The 22877-nt window shown below is 43.2% G+C and overlaps 3 pseudogenes; all 3 read right to left on the reverse strand.

Annotated features, from left to right (window-relative positions):
* Positions 1-971: 971 nt before the first annotated feature.
* Positions 972-4854, reverse strand: LOC143680474 (developmentally-regulated GTP-binding protein 1 pseudogene; annotated as a pseudogene).
* A 10821-nt stretch (positions 4855-15675) lies between these two features.
* On the reverse strand, positions 15676-16442 carry LOC143680476 (nuclear pore complex protein Nup153 pseudogene; annotated as a pseudogene).
* LOC143681335 (nuclear pore complex protein Nup153 pseudogene) lies at positions 16439-21864 on the reverse strand (annotated as a pseudogene).
* Positions 21865-22877: the final 1013 nt, after the last annotated feature.

The following is a 22877-nucleotide window of genomic DNA, read 5'->3' on the forward strand; positions in this document are numbered from 1 at the left end:
GTTACATGGGAAGCCCCAGTGGCCCCTCCTCATTACCCCTGCAGAGTTGGAAAAGGTGAGTCTCAAGAGAGGTAGGTGTGGTAAGATGGCCTCTGTCAGATGGCGGCACATACACCTGCCAGCACCCTGCTATCACCATGAGGATTCAATGATCTGATTCTGTGACCGTGACAAGGATGGTAATGAGTTTTGCAAATAAAGGTTGTAAAGAGTGAATGGCAGCCTGACCCTCTGATAACTCATCTTGAGGCCTTAGGATGGAAAATTTCTCTCCCTGTGGGTGAAATTGTAACCAAGAAATTAAGAATTAAATGATTATGATGACTGAAGCATTATAGATGTGTTTTTCTTTCTACATTGTAAAATAGCCAAAAGTTAACACCTGAAATTACTGAAACTCAGCTAGTCTCAGTCCTGTGTCTACTTACTATTGTCAGGGTTATTCTAGCCTAGTCTCGGTCCTGTTTATACTTATTATTGTAATGGCAACAAGTCTATCTCCCCTTGCTTGACTCCATTAAAAACCCTGAACTCTTTGAACTCAGGGAGAGCAATATTTTTTTGGCCAGTAGGCCATCTGACCTGCTTTGCACATAGCTTTAAATCTTTCCTCTCTTTGAAACGCCGGTGTCATGGAATGGGTCTTGTGCGCATTGAGCAGAGACCCCTACATCTGCTTGGTATCAAAACAAAGGAAGAATTACCTTTTCATGTCAGACTACAGCCACTCATGGCCTTGTGCATTAACTGGTTTTTTTTTGTTTTTTTGATGGCGAACCAGGTCCTTTATGCAGTTCAACATATAAGGTGACACCAAGATAAGAAGAGAGAACTTCCACTCTGGGTGCCTCCACCTCTCTCCCCTAAATCCTGACCCAGCAGCAGCTAAAGCCAAGAAGGGGCATGGAACAGGGTCTTGGTCAAGGGGAAGCTGCTGCAGTTGGCCCAGCAGTTGGGGAAAGAGAGAGGCTTCACTTCTTTACAATCTGAGTGACATTCTCGTCCTCCAGTGTATGGCCTTTACCCACTTTCTGAGGATTGTGCTTCACAGATAGACCCCAGACCAGAGCATATTTAAAGTCTTTGATAAGATTTTTGTGACTCATCATGCAGAAATCCTCCCCTGTGGTCCTGGAGTTAGGCAGCGCCACTGGGGATGTAGAGTCTGGGAACTGGCCTTCGGGTTTTGTGTAAATCCTTTCTCATCTCAAATCATCTTAGATCTTTTCCAACAGGTCACCAAAATTCCAGGAGTGGTGGGTGGAGATGGGTGCTCAGTGAGGTACCTGATAGATGATATCCAGTTCCTCACTGGAGAGCTGATCAGTCTTATTTAACACAGATACAGGGACTATAGACTGTTTCCTTCCACCACAGCGATGAGGTCACCAGCTGCACAGAGTCACATCAGCACTACGAATTTTGTATTCAACCAAGATGCTTCTCGCAGTTTCTGCATCCAGCTCACTTTGAGGGCAAGTGGCTGTGAGATTAATGCTTCCTTTGCCCTTCTTCTTAAAGCCAATGTCAGAGGGGGTTGCAGTTCAAGAGAATGCCAAACTATGTGCTTGTGAAAACCTTGTGCCCGATGCTCTTTTTATCTATGGTACGGACAGATGAGTAAAACATATGGATTAAAATTAATAAATAACAGGGAGAACAAATGTTAAAACAAACTTAGTAAATTGTAATGTTAGTGATCAATGAAAGGGAGTGGTAAGGGGTATAGAAAAAAATAGGGGAAAGAAAGGCTAAAATTTATTGGGTAGAAGGAAATACTAGCAGTCAATGAGAGGGAGGGGTAAGAGGTATGCCATGCATGAGCTTTATTCTTTTTACTTTTTATTTCTTTTTCTGAATTGATGCAACTGTTCTACAAAATGATCATGGTGATGAATATACAACTATGTGGTGATATTTTGAGTTATTGATTATATAACAAGACTGGAATGTTCATATGTTAAGTACTTTTGTGTTTGTATGCTGTTACATTAATAAATAAATAAATAAATAAATAAATAAATAAATAAATAAATAAATAAATAAAAGAGCTTAAAAAAAGAGAGAGAATGCCAAAGCCGTCCAGCTCATTTTCAATGACCTACATATGCCCCAAGGGTTTTAGGACATCCCGAACCATCAGGATCAAGTTACAGTTTCCAGCCACTGCAATGACTTGCCGGCCTCTACCCTTCCCATCCTTGGCACCATCAGTGACACCTGGGAGATCCAGAAGCTGGATCTTGGCACCTTTGTATCTGATGACGCAGGTCAGAGTAGGGAATTCACAGGCTGCCACCTCGGAGTACGCTCCTGCCAGGTTACTGAGCAGTGTTGACTGCCCCACAGAGGGAAGACCCATGAACCCAATTTCAGCGTCACCTGGCCACATCAAAGCCTTCTCCCGGGCCACCACCACCACCACCTCTTGGAGTAATGAGTTCTCCGCGAAGCTGAACCAGGCAAGAGTTGTGTGCTGTGGACTTGTTCTTTTGAGTCTGAGCCGTCTTGGCTGCAATCGCTGCAATCTAAGGTGCTGCTCGCGGTGGCGGGTCACGCATGCGTGGGAGCGTAGCGGCCTCCCCTCTGACTGTTCTTACACACGTGCCGCGGACTCGCCACCCACTGACTGGATTTGATCATCATTTGTTTCCTTTTGTGTGAATTTTTCTACTATCTAAGCCACTGTTAAATGGCTAAACAATAAATCCTCGGCAAACAGACAGCTACAACCTCTGCAGTGGAGGCACATTTGAGGACAGGAGAGCAAAAGTTTGGGAGAATTGCCTAGTACCATCTGGTCAGGAAACTATATGTACATATATAATTTTAATATATATTTAATGTAAAGTCTATGTAGAAGATTAATCTACACACACATATAGCACTTGGATTACTCTGGAAGGCAGTGTTGATGGAATCTTTAAAGGACATGATACCAAACAAAAGCAGACAATTCTCTGCCTGATATGCTCAAATGTCCGATTCCTGAGACACCAGGGTTTCAAAGAGAGAAAGAGTTTATTGTTAGGTGCAAAGCAGGAGATCAGATGGCCTATCAGCCTAAAAGTCTGTTTCCCCAAACTTCAGTAATTCTGATAGTTTTATAAAATTAAAAGGTGGGCAGGTTGTAGGATAATGAGCACAGTTGCCCCAGATGATGTAATTAGAGGCGATCTAATTATTGAGCTTGTGCAGACTGATTACGTAGTCACTGGACGTGTTAAGAAAGTGGCAGCAATAGTATGATGATGGGTGTGATTTCTAGTATTATAATGCTTAGAAAGACAGCCATACCTGAAAGAGAACAAATGCTCAACCAATTGTGAAAAAGAAAAGAATTTTTTCACGATCCTGCAAGAACGGGCACTCAACTGAAGAAATGACGGCTGGCGCACCAAGCAACCGACAGCAGTAGTATTTATTTCCTAAGCTTAGCACCCAGGTCCCTCCCCTGTTTCTCTGCTGATTGGATACAGCATAGGTTACAGCCTATTCGGAGAGTCTAACTAATTCAAATTTCCCTCCAAAGGTTCCCGCTTTTGATTACGCTTTACATTTCACTGACCCTGGCCGTTACTTATTTAAACTTGTTTTTACCTATATAAGAATTTGGTGCCAGTTCTTGGCTTGCATCAGAGGCCCTCCCCTTTCCCTGCCTGCAAGACCAGTTTGAGCCATCTTCCAGCCCTTTGTTTAGTGAGTTCTACTTCCTGCGCCATCTTGTGTGAAAGCTGAACTTAATTTATTCTTATAGTAATGAGGTATAGGTGACTTGTAGGTTAAAGTCTAAGCTACTGTGCATGTCCATTTTGGTTAGTTCCAGTTCTGTTTATCAAGATAAGTTTGGAATTGAGGTGGCTTGGCTTTGGGCTGACTCAAGTTCCTTCATTAATAAACATCAGGGGCTGTCTTTAGTGATCATAGGACTCTAAAGTTGAAAAACAGGATGGGAGTCAATCATAAGGTTTTTATAATCAGAAAATAAAGGCTAGATAGTTACATAATCATTGTCAGGGATCAAGGCAGCTCGAGTTACAGTTCAGAAATCTCACGTATTTCCCCTCTGTCTACTCTAATATACCAGAAAGTAATAAGGAATGTCTGTATAATGATTCAGAAATCATAATCATCCCCTAAATCCTAACTTCTCAGTTATGGATGGAGGACACGATCATTCTCAACATTTACATAAACTTGTCCAAAAACATATAGGAGCACACCCCAGCAGAGCAATAAAAATGTAGGGGTTTTAATTTTTTTATGTGTTTGTTCTGGCACTCTCGATAAACAAAGCAAAGCCACTTTTAGGGATTTGAAGAAATAAAGATAGAAAGACAAACTTTTTGTAAATAGTAAAGCAGTCACAGAACACAGCCAGGTTGGCCCAGCTAGGTTGACAGCGTAGAACCTGGGTACAGGGCCAAGTCTTGTTTTGTTTCCTCCTTGGGAGAGCCTCTGGGCACTGCCTCACCTATACCCTCCTGAAGCTGAACACAAGTGGTGGTGCATGATCCCGACCCCTGTCATACCAGTAGCACTAATACAGGAGAAAAGCAGTGGGTTCTCTACCCGATGTGCATGACAGCCACTCCATAATGGAAGGCCTGGCCTGGGAGCCTCTGGCTGGAAGGCCCCCTCCCGAACTAAAACCCGTGAACATCTGGGCATACAGCTGTTCAAACTCAGCCAATCAGGACCTGCCCTGACAAACAAAGGACCCCACTGCCCACGGCCCGTAGCTATGCCCACTGCACACGGCCTGTAGCTATACCCACTGTGCATAGCCTGTAGTTATGCCCCCAGCCCTAAAGCACGAAACTCCTAACCTACCACAGGAGGCCCCGTAGGCATCGTCAGCACTCCCCACTAGCCAGCCTATATCTAGCCCTGCCGCCCCTGGGGGGGCGCGACTTCCCCGACCCCCACCCTGAGCACCCGGACCCGGGAACCTCGCCCCGCGACAATAAACTTTTTAAACTTGGACTCAGTTTCTCTGATTTCTCAGTCGGCTACCGTCTAAAACCTGACACATAACAGCGGGGTTTCAAAGAAAGGAAGAGTTCGATGCTAGGCACGACGCAGGAGAGCAGACAACCTTCTCCCAGAGTCTAAGGAGTTCAAGGTTTTTATGGATTCAAACAAGGGGAGACAGAGTGGTTACCATTTCAGTAACAAGCATAAGCAGAAACAATTTACAAATGTAAAGGAGTGAAGCTATGCTAGAGCCAAGCTTAACCACTATAAGAATGAGTCAATGAAGTTTCCTTCATAAACATTAAGGGGTTGCCTTTGTGATTATAAGACTCCAAAGTTGAAAAAAAAAAAAAAAAAGAAACTGGATAAAGGAGGTACCAGTGGCAAGGCTTTTATAATCACAAATTCACAAGATAAAGGCTAGATAGTTATATAATCATTATCAAATATCAAGGCAACTGGATTATAGTTCAGCAATTTGAGGCATGTTTTTCCAGCTATTCTAATATACTAGAAAGCAAGAAGAAATAACTATATTTGATTTAGTAATCATAATCATTTCTTAAACCCTAACTTCTTGGGGGCAGCCTGGGGGCCGCCACCAGGTACCGGAGCTACAACTGCAGTTCCAGTTTCCGCAAAACTCTGTCCCAGGTCTTGGACAACTTTTCATCTCCTTTATTCCCTATGTAGCCTTGTGGGGGGTCAACAGCAATAAATCAGGCCCTAGCAAGAAGTTATCTGGAGTCACAAGATCTAGGGCGGAAAGTTCCCAAGAGTTAAAAATTGAACAATAATCATTGTTAAGAAACTAAAAGAATGGGATGTATTGTGCAAAAGCAAATGGCATTCCTCTGCTTCTGTAGATAAGATTGCTTGCTTACAGCTGCAAACCAAGATGTGGCTCTAAAAGAGAATGTCCTTTTTCCTGCTTCTGTGGATACACTTGCGTTTTTACCTTTATAAGGCCCCCTTGAGAACTTCTTGGGGCTGCTCTCTGATTCCTCCTTCTTGGGTTTCTGAGGCAGTCACTAATAAAGACTCCTAATTGGCTTGCAAATTGCTTTGACTTGTGTGGTCTCTCCTTTGGTGGCCCGACAACAGCCTTATAATTAACCCTCATTAGAGAATGTAACCTGAGGATGTGTCGGTACCTTGAAAATCAGGAAGAATCTCATTTACATGTAAAAGCAAATAGAAGCAACCAGAATGGGTCTAACTACTCCCTGTTTCCCTAATGGGAAACTGGTGGTTCCTGTCAGCACCACAGAGGGGTTACATCTGTAAATTGTTACTAGGGGTGCTTATTCCCAATCTTTCTCTCCTTGGCCAACTTCCATTAGAGAAGCTGGAAAACCTAAATACAACGTTCTCAGCTTCCTTGCAGCTAAGTGTAGCCACTTGCCAGGTTTTGGCCAATGAGACAGAAGCCGAACTCTTTATGGGGGTGAAAAGGGAGAAGGGATAGAGGGAGCTTTTATTTCTCTGTAAAGGGTCAGGCACAGGGGCTGCATCGCAGGAGCCACCCTTCGCGGTCCTCCTGCTTTGAATCTAACATAGGACCTGGAGCTGTGGCAACATCTAATGATCACAGAGTCCCTCACATGATCACAGAAGACCCACTGGCTTAGTAGGGCAGGGCGGAAAGATAGAAATAGCCAGGTTCCATGTTGGCTGGCCTTACGGAGTTTTGAACAGTAAGAATGTGAAGACCCAGTTCATACACGCATGTAAGCACAACTTTCGTTATCACCTACATGCAATTTTCTAGGGGATGGTTCTTCAAGCAATACATGTCTTGTACTAAATGTCTTTCCCAAATGTTCAATCTATTTATGAGAAGATAAAAGTCTAAAGTGCTCAGGCTTCATTAGCCCACATAACATGAGCTCTAAATGGAGCAGATGCTCGACCACCACTGCAGAAGGAAGGAATTCTTCTGCATGAGTATAACAAGCAGAGGCCATGTTTCAATGCAGGCGTAGGTTGGAGCTGATAAGCATGCAGTGTCAGGTTGTCCTCCCCATCTCCACCCTTCCCCAACAGGTCCAGACCAGTTTTTACTTGAGGGTTGGGCTCACATGGATGCTCTTAGCATGAACGAATGCCAAACTCGTTCTGTCCACCCCACCGAAGGGCTCTGAATTGATGCAGCCCCCAATTCTTCTGTGATCTGGAACTCTGCTTTTAATCTGGATGTTCCATCAGGCTGGGAAAGCTTCTGCAGCTGGAGCTTCAAGTACCCACATATCCACCATCACCCTTTCACCTACTTACCTAAAAAAGATAACAAGGCCTTGGCTGGGCCTTATTGTTCGAGTGCATTGGACGGCCCCTGCACTTTGACACAGTGTCTATCTCCCAGGCTTTAAAAATAGTCCTACATTAAAAAAAAACAGAATAACCCATTCCCCCAATATGTTTCCTTTAATTTGATAGAGTTTTCATTAGAGTAAAAAGTGGGGGGAAAAAGGATAACTTGCCAAAGTGCTTTGTGCTTGGTGTTTTTTGTCCTCTTTCTATTTATGCTAATAAAAAATCTCGATGGGAGTGTCAGGTGGCTTTTCCCATGCTATGTTATATATAGCAAAATGTGAACACTTTATAAATATTAGGTAAATTACAACCAGTAAAGTCAATCCAGAAATTTGCAAGATTAATCTAAGAATTGTTTCCTGTCCTTGATAATCTGTGAGAAAGCCATGGGAACATAACCAGGACTTTCTGTGACAAATATCTCCAAGTTGTTGCTCTCACCCACTGACAATACTTTATATTAAAATGAATCATAACTTATGTAGACAGCTTAATTGAACCATGAGTACATGGAACCTTGAGTAGGGCATGAGATTTTGTTGGTTTGTCCAGAGTGATGCCCCTATAAATCCCAGAGCAATTTGAACAGTGAATAAAAAACTATTTGCAAAGTCTCCTTCGGAGAATGGTGAGAACAGGGAAAATTCAACTTCCCCAAGTTGAATTCTTGATATTCTCATAAGCAGTGTGGACAACCAAAGCGATAGGCTGAGCCCCAATCTTGGGGTTTGTTCATATGAAACTTAACCCCACAAAGGATAGGTCAAGCCTACTTAAAATTAAGCCTAAGAGTCACCCTCAAGAGAACATCTTTTGTTGCTCAGATGTGGCCTCTCTCTACAGCCAACACAACAAGCAAACTCACCACCCTGCCCCTGCCTACATGGGACATGACTCCCAGGGGTGTGGACCTTCCTGGCCACATGGGTCAGAAATCCAGGAATGAGCTGAGACTCCGCATCAAGCGATTGAGAAAACCCCTAGAATGGGCTGAGACTCAGCATCAGGGGATTGAGAAAACCTTCTCAACCAAAAGGGGGAAGAGTGAAATGAGACAAAATAAGTGTCAATGGGTGAGAGATTCCAAACAGAGTTGAGAGGTTATCCTGGAGGAAATTCTGATGCATTAAATAGATATCACCTTGTTAGTCAAGATGTAGTGGAGAGGCTGGAGGGAACTGCCTGAAAATGTGGAGCTGTGTTCCAGTAGCTATGTTTCTTGAAGATGATTGTATAATGATATAGCTTTCACAATGTGATTGTGTGATTGTGAAAACCTTGTGTCTGATGGTCCTTTTATCTACCTTGTCAACAGATGAGTAAAACATATGGAATAAAGATGAATAATAGGGGGAACAAATGTTAAAATAAATTTAGAGTAAAATGCTGGTGATTGGTGAGGGGGAGGGGTGGGGGTATGGTATATATGAATTTTTTTCTGGTTTCTTTTTATTTCTTTTTCTGAATAGATGCAAATGTTCCAAGAAATGATCACAATGATGAATATGCAACTATGTGATGATATTGCGAATTACTGATTATGTATGTAGAACAGAATGATCAAAAATTATGAATGTTTGCATTTGTTTGGTGTTTTTTTATATATTTTTTAAAATTTAAAAATTTAAAAAAAGAAAAAAATTAATCATAGCAGTAAACAATCCAGCAAGAGTTGGAAAGCGGTAACGTGTCTAATTGTGGGGTTCCCACAGTTTGCCTTGGCAGGGATGTAAAGGAACTCTCCTACAGAGATAGAAGTATTTCCAATAGCTGATTTCATCAATTGCAGTTTATATGTTTAATTTCCTTTGAAGACCTGAATTCACTTAATTCTCTGCTCCAGTGCACTCGAACTGAATTTCTACTCACTATGTGACTCCTGAGTCCTGAGTCTTGCTTCCTTTTGGTCTTAGTAGAGAATGAAATAGAATCACAAGATAAAATATGTCCAGAAAAAAAAAATGGATAAAGCCTGTGGGAAGTAGGAAGCAAAAATGGAAAGACCCCCGCCTTTACTCATGAATTCAGTGTGCAGCTTTGGAAAGTATCATTTTCTTACTTTGTTCATTCATGCATGCATTTAACAATCACTAATTGAGTGTCATGCTGAGTTCAAAGGAAAAATGATGTTTGGCCTTTAGAGTCTGATAGGAGAGAAAGGAAACAAACTGACAACTACACATAATCTGAGCAAACTTTTGGAAGCCTCCTGGAGGAGGTGACCCTTGAGCTGACCAAGTCTTGAAGCATGAATGTGGTTTCTCCAGTTGAAGAGCTTAATTAAGACAGCAAGCATAGGAGAGAAGAAGGAGAAAGACTCTGAAGAACTAAATGACCTGCCATGGGAGGTAGAGGAGAAGTCATGGAGGCAAATACCTGTGTCCCTGGCTTGTGTCAAAAGAAGTAAAGGTGAGGATTCCATGTGAGATATGCTGCTTTAATGTGTCTAAGAGTCTAAGAGTCAATTTAATATGCTGTATGGGTGCAGAGCTCAGGAGAGAGGTATGCACTGCAAATGACTGTAGAGTCACAGAAATTACCCAAGCAGTAGCTGAATCCACAGCTCTGTGAGGGCTCCCACAGGCAGCAAGATTGTCAGGCGGGGGAGGACACTCCTCTGGAGGAGGTGAGCCCTAGAGACCAAGGAGGAAGGACAGGAGTGCACAATGTTCCAAAGCCAAGATAGGAGTGGTCAACATATCAAAGACCAAAAGGACTTTGGAAAGGAGGAATTGCCTTTTCTTCTGAGAAAGAACTAAAAAGCAAAAGATAGGCAAAGGTATCATTTAGAGAGGAGAAAAAGTTTCCTTTCTCCTCTAGGATGTTGGAGTTTCTTGTGAAACTGCCCTGGCACTAAGATTGGGGCACTGGTGCTGCCCCCATTCCTTTTCCCAGCCAGCCTCTTAGGGCTGAGTGGAGTCCTACTGAGCTCCAGGGAAGTGAATCGTCCCAATGGCAGGACACGCATGGGTCTCCTCCTCTAAGGAATCCTGGGCAGCATAGGTAGAGCCACCCCTTTTCAGCAGGGTCACCCCACTTCTGCAGGTAGGATACAGGGTGTTTGGAAGTGTAACTCATGGCTGGCTCAGACCCCTTGCTTGTTGCTCTGCAAAGCTGTGGAGGGACAGGGTTCAAACACCAGTGTGACAGTTCCCATGTTCCCTCAGCCTTTCATGACTGGGCTCTCAGCTTGTTTCAGACCTTTATCCTGCATGTCGTGCCAGGTTCCAGCACAGCAGACACCTTTGCTGACCAGAAAGTCAAAGCAACTGACCTTATCTTGGAGAGTTCAGAGCTGCTGTATTAAAAATTAAACCTCTTAAAACTTCCCATCATTTCAGCTATTAGAAAAGAATCCAGGCCAAGCCGATCAGTTTGGAAGAAATAATTCAGATGATTCACTCATTACCCCATCAATACATCTTGGGTTTTGGTGTCCCAATTCACAACATCATTCCCCTTTTCTTCCTTTTAATTAGAATTCAAATTCCTTCAGGATTCCTTAGAGGAGGAGACCCATGCATGTCCTGCCAGTGGAATGATTCACTTCCCTGGAGCTCAGTAGGACTCCGCTGAGGGTGGGCAATGGTGGTGCAGTGGCAGAGTTCTCGCCTGCCAGGCCCGAGACCTGGGTTCAATTCCCCGCGCCTGCCCATGCAAAAAAAAAAATAAAAATTCTAGTCAAACCTCTCACCTCCCCAAATGGCTTGTTCACGATTACATACTCGTGCTCAGGACCAAACCGTGTGAACGAAGGAATTAAATTCTATAAAATGTTTTGTTGAAACTAGTAGTTAATAATTAATATTATCTAAACCATGGTTATAGTTAATAGTACAATTATAATATTCCTTCAATGTTTATAATGAACCACACTAATGCAAAAATTTTTTTTCGTTTTTAAACAGCAAGATGTTAATAATAGGGGGTATATATGGGAACTGTGGATTTTCTACATGGTTTTATTTAAATCTACAACTTCTCTAACTAAAGAAAAAAAATCCCCAATAATGCCAGACATAATATTTCAAAGTTACTTTTAAAATAAACGGATTCTGTTTGGGGAAAAGAAATAGTATCAACAACCAACCTCTCTTGGTATACCTTTTGTATTATTTATCTTTTTATAAGTTTGTGTCTCGTCTTCCAAATCTAGTTGGGTTTTTTTTTAGATTTTTATTGATAAAACAACATGCAAGCACATCCAGTCTTAACATACAAACATTCCATACATGGTGCACAATCAATAGCTCGCAGCATCATCACATAGCTGACCCTTATGAAAGACATGTTTTTCCCATATGCAAAATACATTAATTTCTGTAAGCAATTAATTTTTCATTATTATAAAATAATATATATTATTAATTATTATATTAATTTGCAAACTGTGTATTAATTAATTTTTGTATTAATTAATTTCTAACAATATCAGAAACCTTAAACCTTTCAGCAGCAACACAACGAAGTACAAAAGTAGAGACAGTATAAAATCTCATCAAGTCAGTTACAGGCATTGTCTATCCGAAGGCAAAATTCTCTCCATTTCCTCTGGACCTTTGAAAATTCCTAACAAGTTATTTGCTGCCAACATATAAAGGAGGAACATTCGTAGGATACATATACACATTTCCCTAAGGAGGAAGGAACACAGGGGTCACTGGACCCATACAGTTTCAACAACCTGCAGGGCAAAGTCCATTACATCTCAAAGTCTGAGAATCATTCAGCTTTGGGGCTTTGGAAAGTGGCAGTCCCACCCCTTCCAAGGGCCTATGCAGTGGCCCGCCTGTTCCCAAATCAACCTCGGGGAACATCGAGGAGACCACCTCTGGGCTCCACTCTCTCCAGGCATCAGGGCCACCCCTGGGCTCTCTGCCATTTCTGGGGCACACACTCAAGCCCTGCACATGGCGGCAGCCAGGCTCTCCCAGTCCCCCAACGAGCGTGCTACGCCTTTTCCAAGGCCTGAGGCTGCACAGCTCTTCCACTGCAATGACAGGGGAGACTCATCCTCGCCCTTCAGGGTACACTCACCCTCTCCACGCATACAGGTGGGTCCACTCTCCTGGCCGAGGTTTCTTGGCTTCAGACCCAATCTCTCATGGTTCTCACTCTGCAGACTCCAATCTCTCCCTTTTGTGTCCTCCTCTGTCAAGACTGGCAGTGGTTCCATTTACACCAACAGTCTCTTCATGCACTCCACGACTTCTCCATCATTCTCTTCACAGCTCTTCCAAAATCCTCCCCTTAGCCATCCAAAACACCGTTCAAACATATCTGGCATTTGCAAACCACCGCAGCACCCCACTCTCCGGTACCAAATCTGTTCTGGTTTGCTAGCTGCTGGAATGCAATATACCAGAAACGGAATGGCTTCTAAAAAGGGGAATTCAATGAGTTGCTAGTTTACAGTTCTAAGTCCAAGAAAACGTCCCAATTCAAACAAGTCTATAGAAATGTCCAATCAAAGGCATCCAGGGAAAGACACCCTGGTTCAAGAAGGCCGATGAAGTTCAGGGTTTCTCTCTCAAGTGAGATGGCACATGGCAAACACAGTCAGGGCTTCTCTCTCAGCTGGAAGGGCACATGGCAAATACGGCGTCATCTGCTAGCTTTCTCTCCTGGCTTCCTATTTCATGAAGCTCCCCGGGAGGCATCTTCCTTCTTCAGCTCCAAAGGTCACTGGCTGGTGGACTCTCTGCTTCGTGCTGCGGCAGCATTCTCTGCCCTCTCTGAGTCTCTCACTCTCCAAAATGTTTCCTCTTTTATAGGACTTCAGAAACTAATCAAGACCCACTCCAGGCCCACATGAAGCAGTGGGGGGGCTGGGGAAGGAGGAGGTACAGGAAGGTGAGAGACCCCCAGCGACAAGGGAGGTGACAACGGGAGGGGCCAAGGGGCAGGGGTTAGGGACAAGGAGGAAGGGCCTGGAGTGCCCTCAGGGTACAGCCATCTGCCCAGGCCACTGCAGCCAAAGCTGGGAAAGGGTCCCAACCCATCTCACCATCTACAGCCCCTCCCTGTGTGGCTGAACTCCCCCTGATTCACCTCCCCAGTCGGTGTCTGGGGAGCACCCAAAGCTAGGGTTTCTGCGGGGCACCCCACCGCCGTCCTCACTCAGGCCAGCCTGGTGCTGACCTGTCCACGCCTTCCAGGTGGGAGGTCTCCAATCCCCCACTGGGTTCAGCCACCCAAGCTGCGGAGGAGCCCAGCTGACCCCGGCCCACCCTGGTTCCTGCACCCAGCGTCCCTCCCCCACCCCCACAAGCTGACCCCCAGTGACACCCCAGGGTCCACACATGTACCCCGCAGTTGGCAAGGGCAGCCGGGCCTGGGCACAGTGCCCGTGAGTGGATGGTGCTGCTGCCGTGCGGGGCCTGCCAGGCCGTGAGTGGGGTGGGCCGTAGCCTGGAGTCCGGGCCTGGCATGTCCTGAATGGACTTGCACGAAGAAAGGCTGCCCTTGACTCTCAGACACCTCCTCTGAGGAATCTGTCCGTGCCGGACGGGCCCCAGGACAGCCAGTTTCCTCCAAGGGCAGCATCTGGGGTCTGCGGAACAGCTGTGTCTGGGGGGGATGGGCAAGGGGACAGCCGGGCCCGTGGCCTTCTGCCACCTGTGGGGTCCCCCATCTCAGTCTGCATGCCCAGGAGTGAGGGGTGCAGGGAAGAGAGCAGGGGTGGCTGCCCTGGGCCCGCTGCCCCTGGCCCCTCAGGAATGGTGGGTGACAGGCCTGTGCTAAGCTGGTTAACGGGCCATGGAGGCGGCGAGCCCCCGATTGTGGATTTTAAGATACAGTTCCATGTTTCCAGATACTAGTGCTTCCTTTGTTTCTCACCCGAGACCTCAAAAGCAAGTGTGGTGACAAAAAGGGGGAAGAGAAATGAAATAAAGTTTCAGTGGCTGAGAGATTTCCAACAAAGTGGGGAGGTTATCCTGGAGGTTATTCTTATACATTATATAGATATCCCTTTTTAGTTTATGGTGTTTTGGAGTGGCTGGAGGGAAATATCTGAAACTAGTGAGCTGTGTTCCAGTAGCCATGTTTCTTGATGATGATTGAACAATGATAGAGCTTTCACAATGTGACTCTGTGAATGTGAAAACCTTGTTTCTGATGCTCCTTTTAGCTACTTTATCAATAGAAGAGTAAAACATATGGAATAAAAATAAATAATAGGGGGAACAAATGTTAAATTTAGTTTGAAATGCTAGTAGTAAATGAAAGCGAGGGGTAATGGGTATGGTATGTATAATCTTTTTTTTCTTTATTATTGTTTTATTTCTTTTTCTATTGTCTTTTTATTTCTTTTTCTAAATTGATGCAAATGTTCTAAGAAATGATGAATATGCAACTATGTGATGATATTAAGAATTACTGATTGTATATGTAGAGTGGAATGATATTTTAATGTTTTGTTTGTTAATTTTTAATTAATAAAAAAAGTTTTTTAAAAAAGTCATCATGTCCATTTCAGTACATATAAAAATATTTGCTTAATACTTTGTGCAATACTGATTTTTGTCCAAACAAAATTATATCAAAAAAGCCAATAAATTCACATCAACAATCCTCAATTGTAAAGACAAATGGATTAAGGCAACTTTGAATAATGAGATTTCCATAATAAGATCTGAGACAAGATTAAACAAACAACAAAAAATTTCTAACACAAAATTAAAATTTCAAGTTCAAGATTTATTTTATGCCAAAAAAGTATAGAAACAAAATAGTGTTTACACATTTTATAATAAACAATGAAAAAAACAAGGTAGGTGATAATCATAACAAGGAGAATATAGAAATAGCATATAATTATTAAACTGAGAAGTAGATAGATCTAACAAGTCCTGTGCATGGGCCAGTCTCAGTCAGGCTTCTTCTATCAGTAAATTTTAGTGCCCCATGTACCTAACTCACTCACTTCACACATACACAGCATAAACTCAGCAGAGAAATCATTCATTTCAACACCCTCTAATAAATACAAAACTCCTGAAATATAACTACAACCTCAAAGAATTCCATAAATGCAATTTATGAATTCCATAAATGAAATACACGAATGGTGCAAACAAAGAGATTTTACACAAAGTCATTCACGTTTGGCCTCTATTCTTGTGTACAACCAGACCAGGTAAAATCAGTGAGTAATTTTCTGGATCATATAATATTCTTGATGAAGAATCAACCATCAGTCCAGCTATTTTTTTTTTTTGAAGGGGTGAGGCATAAAGAAAGAGCGAGGAGGAAAATCCCAAAATTAAAGATGTCCAGCAGATCTCACTTCAGATAACTCCAGCACATAGTATAATCCCTTCTCTGAATGCAGGGAACCAGCTCTTGTTAACAAAACTATTGGGTATAAAACCATTGTGACTATTTCCCACATCTGAGAGCAGTCTTTATCTTACAAGCAGAAGCTGAAGTTCCAGAAGAGAAAACATATCTTTCCCATTTGACTCCACTGTAAATGCTGCTGGAGACTGGTTAAATAGAAATCCTCCTGAGCCTGAAGGCTGGGCTGGGGCTACAGGTGTGTGGCAGATTTGCACCAAATGTGAACACTCCTGATGGATTATTGTTTGTGAAGTTGAAATTTGTAGTGCTGATGCCGAGTTGGAAAACCAAACTGGAATTAGGAGTTGTTCCAGAGCCAAATGCAGACTGACTAGGCTGTTATGCAAACACAGGAGGCTCGTACTGCTTCATACTGTGCCAAAAGTAGGTGGTGGTTCAGGCTGAGAACCAGTTGGAAATAATGCTACTGAAGATGATACAGATCTAAAGCCTGGGGGATTAGGCCGGTTGGAGTCTTATTAGCACCCAATGCTGGACTGGCAGATGTTGAAGGTCCAGTGCCAAATACAAAGGAGGATCCTGCAGAGCTAGATGTGGTTGTAGCTCCAAAGTTGAAACCAGGGATTGAAGTTTATTGGCTGCTTTCCCAGACCAAAGACAAATGGGGTGACAGCTCTACCAATGCTAGATGAGGCTGCTGGTTTCTTATCTTGAGAAAATAGCAAAAATTGATATTTGGTGGATTCAGTAGAGTTACCAAAGAGAGAGCTGCGCACAGGATTGCTGACCTGTCCTAACACAAAGGTGGCCACAGGTGGATTGGAGGAAGAGATGGTGCTACCAAAATGCTAACAGTGATATGAAACTCCAAATTTAAAATCTCCTATGTGTTTAGAAAATTTAATCCTCCACTTATAGAATTCATGGACCCAGAATCTGATGACACACCAAATTTGAAGCCTCCTTTAAAAGTTTCCAGTGTTTGTTAAAGTCTGAGAAGCCCAGAAGGGGATGATGAGATCACAAATTTGAAGGTTGAGGATGCTGAATTTGAAAATGAAGAAAAATACCAAAGCCTTTAAGCTCATATTTTCTCCCCAGCTTTGCACTTTCACATGCTACACATTTGAAAGACTGCTTTATTCTACACTAGGCATACTTCACAGTCCCAGCTTCCCTCTGGTTTCTTAAACTTGTCCAATTCTAGCTGGCTTCCAGATGACAGAGAGTCAGCTCGAGTGCTGCTACTTGAAGCAGGTACTAAACTCTCTGGTTTGGCAGACATACAGAACACATCCTGATTTTCTTTTGCATTATTAGAAACGCAGCCTATTGGACACTCCTAAGATTTTGTGGGTCTTTTGAGCTCATCTCCAAATCCAAAAGTACCAGTGGTCACAGGGCAGTTAGAAGATGGAGCAGTCATATTTACAGGCTTTCTGAAGTCACTGGCCATGTAAGAAACCACTTAACACCAATTCCAGGTTTGGCTGTTTCACAAGCAACACATCTCACTGCTTCAGGTTTGTTGTGCACTAAACAGGTATCACAATCCCATGTTCCTACTGCTGGCTTACATTTGTGTCCAAAGCATGACCCTGATGCAGAGGCAGTTGGTTTGCCATTTATATTTGAAGTCACAAATCCAGTCTGTTTAGCAGCTTTGTAACTTCACAGACCAGGCATTTCTGTTTAGCAGCACCTCTTGATGGCAACTTTGCAGCTTCACAGACCAGGCACTTCTCCGGAACTTTACATGTTTTATGCCGCCGTGATGATTGACCTTTTAAACTTTCCCCAAGTCCAATTACACTAGGAGTAGGGCTACCTATTGCTGCTTTTGCATTAACTACCTGGCTTGTCCGGAGTAGACATGTTTTACGCCGCCGTGATGACTGACCTTTTAAACTTTCCCCAAGTCCAATTACACTAGGAGTAAAGCTACTTGTTGCTGGTTTTGTATCAACCACCTGACTTGTCGTAGTATGCTGAGCAGCAAAAGGATCTACCTTCGGTGATATGAAACCACGGTTTCCCACAAAATCTAGGACATTTCCTTCTTTCACAGATTTTGCTTGGCTAAAAAGGCCTTCACAAACTTCATCTGGTTTCTTCTTACAGCTTGTATTACTCACAGAAGTGATATTTTGAGCTGAAGTATTTATCACTGGGTCTGAAGTACTAGTGGTGTCAGAGATTTCTGCTTTTGTAGCCGGCACACTAGATGGTGGAGATTGTATATCTGCCTCAGTGACTTTTACAACTGGAGATGGACCTCGACACTCAGGACTGCTGGTGCTGCTTGAAGAGGTCATTTGTTCCTTATTTGTGTGCCGTGATGACTGACCTTTTAAACTTTCCCCAAGTCCAATTACACTAGGAGTAAAGCTACCCATTGCTGGTTTTGTATCAACTGCCTGGCTTGTCGTAGTATGCTGAGCAGCAAAAGGATCTACCTTCGGTGATATGAAATCAGTGTTTTCCACAAAATCTAAGACATTTCCTTCTTTCACAGATTTTGCTAGGCTAAAAAGACCTTCACAAACTTCATCTGGTTTCTTCTTACAGCTTGTATTATTAACAGAAGTGATATTTTGAGCTGAAGTATTTATCACTGGGTCTGAAGTACTAGTGGTGTCAGAGGTTTCTGCTTTTGTAGCAGGCACACTAGATGGTGGAGATTGTATATCTGCCTCAGTGACTTTTACAACTGGAGATGAACCTCGACACTCAGGACTGCTGATGCTGCTTGAAGAGGTCATTTGTTCCTTATTTGTGTGCCGTGATGACTGACCTTTTAAACTTTCCCCAAGTCCAATTACACTAGGAGTAAAGCTACCTATTGCTGGTTTTGTATCAACTGCCTGGCTAGTCCGGAGTACACATGTTTTACGCCGCCGTGATGACTGACCTTTTAAACTTTCCCCAAGTCCAGTTGCACTAGGAGTAAAGCTACCTATTGCTGGTTTTGTATCAACTACCTGGCTTGTCCGGAGTACACATGTTTTACGCCGCCGTGATGACTGACCTTTTAAACTTTCCCCAAGTCCAGTTGCACTAGGAGTAAAGCTACTTGTTGCTGGTTTTGTATCAACTACCTGGCTTGTCGTAGTATGCTGAGCAGCAAAAGGATCTACCTTCGGTGATATGAAACCACGGTTTCCCACAAAATCTAGGACATTGCCTTCTTTCACAGATTTTGCTTGGCTTAAAAGACCTTCACAAACTTCATCTGGTTTCTTCTTACAGCTTGTATTACTCACAGAAGTGATATTTTGAACTGAAGTATTTATCACTGGGTCTGAAGTACTAGTGGTGTCAGAGATTTCTGCTTTTGTAGCAGGCACACTAGATGGTGGAGATTGTATATCTGCCTCAGTGACTTTTACAACTGGAGATGGACCTCGACACTCAGGACTGCTGGTGCTGCTTGAAGAGGTCATTTGTTCCTTATTTGTGTGCCGTGATGACTGACCTTTTAAACTTTCCCCAAGTCCAGTTGCACTAGGAGTAAAGCTACCTATTGCTGGTTTTGTATCAACTACCTGGCTTGTCCGGAGTACACATGTTTTACGCCGCCGTGATGACTGACCTTTTAAACTTTCCCCAAGTCCAGTTGCACTAGGAGTAAAGCTACCCATTGCTGGTTTTGTATCAACTGCCTGGCTTGTCGTAGTATGCTGAGCAGCAAAAGGATCTACCTTCGGTGATATGAAACCACGGTTTTCCACAAAATCTAGGGCATTTCCTTCTTTCACAGATTTTGCTTGACTAAAAAGACCTTCACAAACTTCATCTGGTTTCTTCTTACAGCTTGTATTACTCACAGAAGTGATATTTTGAACTGAAGTATTTATCACTGGGTCTGAAGTACTAGTGGTGTCAGAGATTTCTGCTTTTGTAGCAGGCACACTAGATGGTGGAGATTGTATATCTGCCTCAGTGACTTTTACAACTGGAGATGAACCTCGACACTCAGGACTGCTTGAGTTTACAGGCCATGTAAGAAACCACTTAACACCAATTCCAGGTTTGACTGTATCACAAGCAACACATCTTAGTGCTTCAGGTTTGTTGTGCACTAAACAGGTATCACAATCCCATGTTCCTACTGCTGGATTACATTTGTGTCCAAAGCCTGACCCTAATGCAGAGACAGTTGGTTTGCCATTTATATTTGCTGTCCCACTTCCAGTCTGTTTAGCAGCACCTCTTGATGGCAACTTTGCAGCTTCACAGACCAGGCACTTCTCCGGAACTTTGTTCCGGAGTAGACATGTTTTACGCCGCCGTGATGACTGACCTTTTAAACTTTCCTCAAGTCCAATTACACTAGGAGTAAAGCTACCTATTGCTGGTTTTGTATCAACTACCTGGCTTGTCATACTATGCTGAGCAGCAAAAGGATCTACCTTCGGTGATATGAAACCACGGTTTTCCACAAAATCTAGAACATTTCCTTCTTTCACAGATTTTGCTTGGCTAAAAAGACCTTCACAAACTTCATCTGGTTTCTTCTTACAGCTTCTATTATTCACAGAAGTGATATTTTGAACTGAAGTATTTATCACTGGGTCTGAAGTACTAGTGGTGTCAGAGATTTCTGCTTTTGTAGCAGGCACACTAGATGGTGGAGATTGTATATCTGCCTCAGTGACTTTTACAACTGGAGATGAACCTCGACACTCAGGACTGCTGGTGCTGCTTGAAGAGGTCATTTGTTCCTTATTTGTGTGCCGTGATGACTGACCTTTTAAACTTTCCCCAAGTCCAATTACACTAGGAGTAAAGCTACCTATTGCTGGTTTTGTATCAACTGCCTGGTTTGTCCGGAGTAGACATGTTTTACGCCGCCGTGATGACTGACCTTTTAAACTTTCCCCAAGTCCAGTTGCACTAGGAGTAAAGCTACTTGTTGCTGGTTTTGTATCAACTACCTGGCTTGTCGTAGTATGCTGAGCAGCAAAAGGATCTACCTTCGGTGATATGAAACCACGGTTTTCCACAAAATCTAGGACATTTCCTTCTTTCACAGATTTTGCTTGGCTAAAAAGACCTTCACAAACTTCATCTGGTTTCTTCTTACAGCTTGTATTATTAACAGAAGTGATATTTTGAGCTGAAGTATTTATCACTGGGTCTGAAGTACTAGTGGTGTCAGAGATTTCTGCTTTTGTAGCCGGCACACTAGATGATGGAGATTGTATATCTGCCTCAGTGACTTTTACAACTACAGATGAAACTCGAACCTCAGGACTGCTTGAGTTTACAGGCCATGTAAGAAACCACTTAACACCAATTCCAGGTTTGGCTGTATCACAAGCAACACATCTTAGTGCTTCAGGTTTGTTGTGCACTAAACAGGTATCACAATCCCATGTTCCTACTGCTGGATTACATTTGTGCCCAAAGCCTGACCCTGATGCAGAGACAGTTGGTTTGCCATTTATATTTGATGTCCCACTTCCAGTCTGTTTAGCAGCACCACTTGATGGCAACTTTGCAGCTTCACAGATCAGGCACTTCTCTGGAACTTTGTTCCGGAGTAGACATGTTTTACGCCGCCGTGATGACTGACCTTTTAAACTTTCCTCAAGTCCAATTACACTAGGAGTAAAGCTACTTGTTGCTGGTTTTGTATCAACTACCTGGCTTGTCGTAGTATGCTGAGCAGCAAAAGGATCTACCTTCGGTGATATGAAACCACGGTTTTCCACAAAATCTAGGACATTTCCTTCTTTCACAGATTTTACTTGGCTAAAAAGGCCTTCACAAACTTCATCTGGTTTCTTCTTACAGCTTGTATTACTCACAGAAGTGATATTTTGAGCTGAAGTATTTATCACTGGGTCTGAAGTACTAGTGGTGTCAGAGATTTCTGCTTTTGTAGCAGGCACACTAGATGGTGGAGACTGTATATCTGCCTCAGTGACTTTTACAACTGGAGATGAACCTCGAAACTCAGGACTGCTGGTGCTGCTTGGAGAGGTCATTTGTTTCTTATTTGTGTGCTGTGATGATTGACCTTTTAAACTTTCCCCAAGTCCAGTTGCACTAGGAGTAGGGCTACCTATTGCTGGTTTTGTATCAACTACCTGGCTTGTCCGGAGTAGACATGTTTTACGCCGCCGTGATGACTGACCTTTTAAACTTTCCCCAAGTCCAATTACACTAGGAGTAAAGCTACTTATTGCTGGTTTTGTATCAACTACCTGGCTTGTCTGGAGTAGACATGTTTTACGCCGCCGCGATGGCTGGCCTTTTAAACTTTCCCCAAGTCCAATTACACTAGGAGTAAAGCTACCTCTTGCCTGTTTTGTAGGAACTACCTGGCTTGTCCGGAGTTGACATATTTTACGCCGCCGTGATGACTGACCTTTTAAACTTTCCCCAAGTCCAATTACACTAGGAGTAAAGCTACCTCTTGCTCGTTTTGTAGGAACTACCTGGCTTGTCCGGAGTTGACATATTTTACGCCGCCGTGATGACTGACCTTTTAAACTTTCCCCAAGTCCAGTTGCACTAGGAGTAAAGCTACTTGTTGCTGGTTTTGTATCAACTACCTGGCTTGTCGTAGTATGCTGAGCAGCAAAAGGATCTACCTTCAGTGATATGAAACCACGGTTTTCCACAAAATCTAGAACATTTCCTTCTTTCACAGATTTTGCTTGGCTAAAAAGGCCTTCACAAACTTCATCTGGTTTCTTCTTACAGTTTGTATTATTAACAGAAGTGATATTTTGAGCTGAAGTATTTATCACTGGGTCTGAAGTACTAGTGGTGTCAGAGATTTCTGCTTTTGTAGCCGGCACACTAGATGGTGGAGATTGTATATCTGCCTCAGTGACTTTTACAACTGGAGATGAACCTCGACACTCAGGACTGCTTGAGTTTACAGGCCATGTAAGAAACCACTTAACACCAATTCCAGGTTTGACTGTATCACAAGCAACACATCTTAGTGCTTCAGGTTTGTTGTGCACTAAACAGGTATCACAATCCCATGTTCCTACTGCTGGATTACATTTGTGTCCAAAGCCTGACCCTAATGCAGAGACAGTTGGTTTGCCATTTATATTTGCTGTCCCACTTCCAGTCTGTTTAGCAGCACCTCTTGATGGTAACTTTGCAGCTTCACAGACCAGGCACTTCTCCGGAACATTGTTCCGGAGTAGACATGTTTTACACCACCGTGATGTCTGACCTTTTAAACTTTCCCCAAGTCCAATTACACTAGGAGTAAAGCTACTTATTGCTGGTTTTGTATCAACTACCTGGCT

Source organism: Tamandua tetradactyla, chromosome 4 (genome assembly GCF_023851605.1).
Source record: "Tamandua tetradactyla isolate mTamTet1 chromosome 4, mTamTet1.pri, whole genome shotgun sequence".
Classification (NCBI taxonomy): Eukaryota; Metazoa; Chordata; class Mammalia; order Pilosa; family Myrmecophagidae; genus Tamandua; species Tamandua tetradactyla.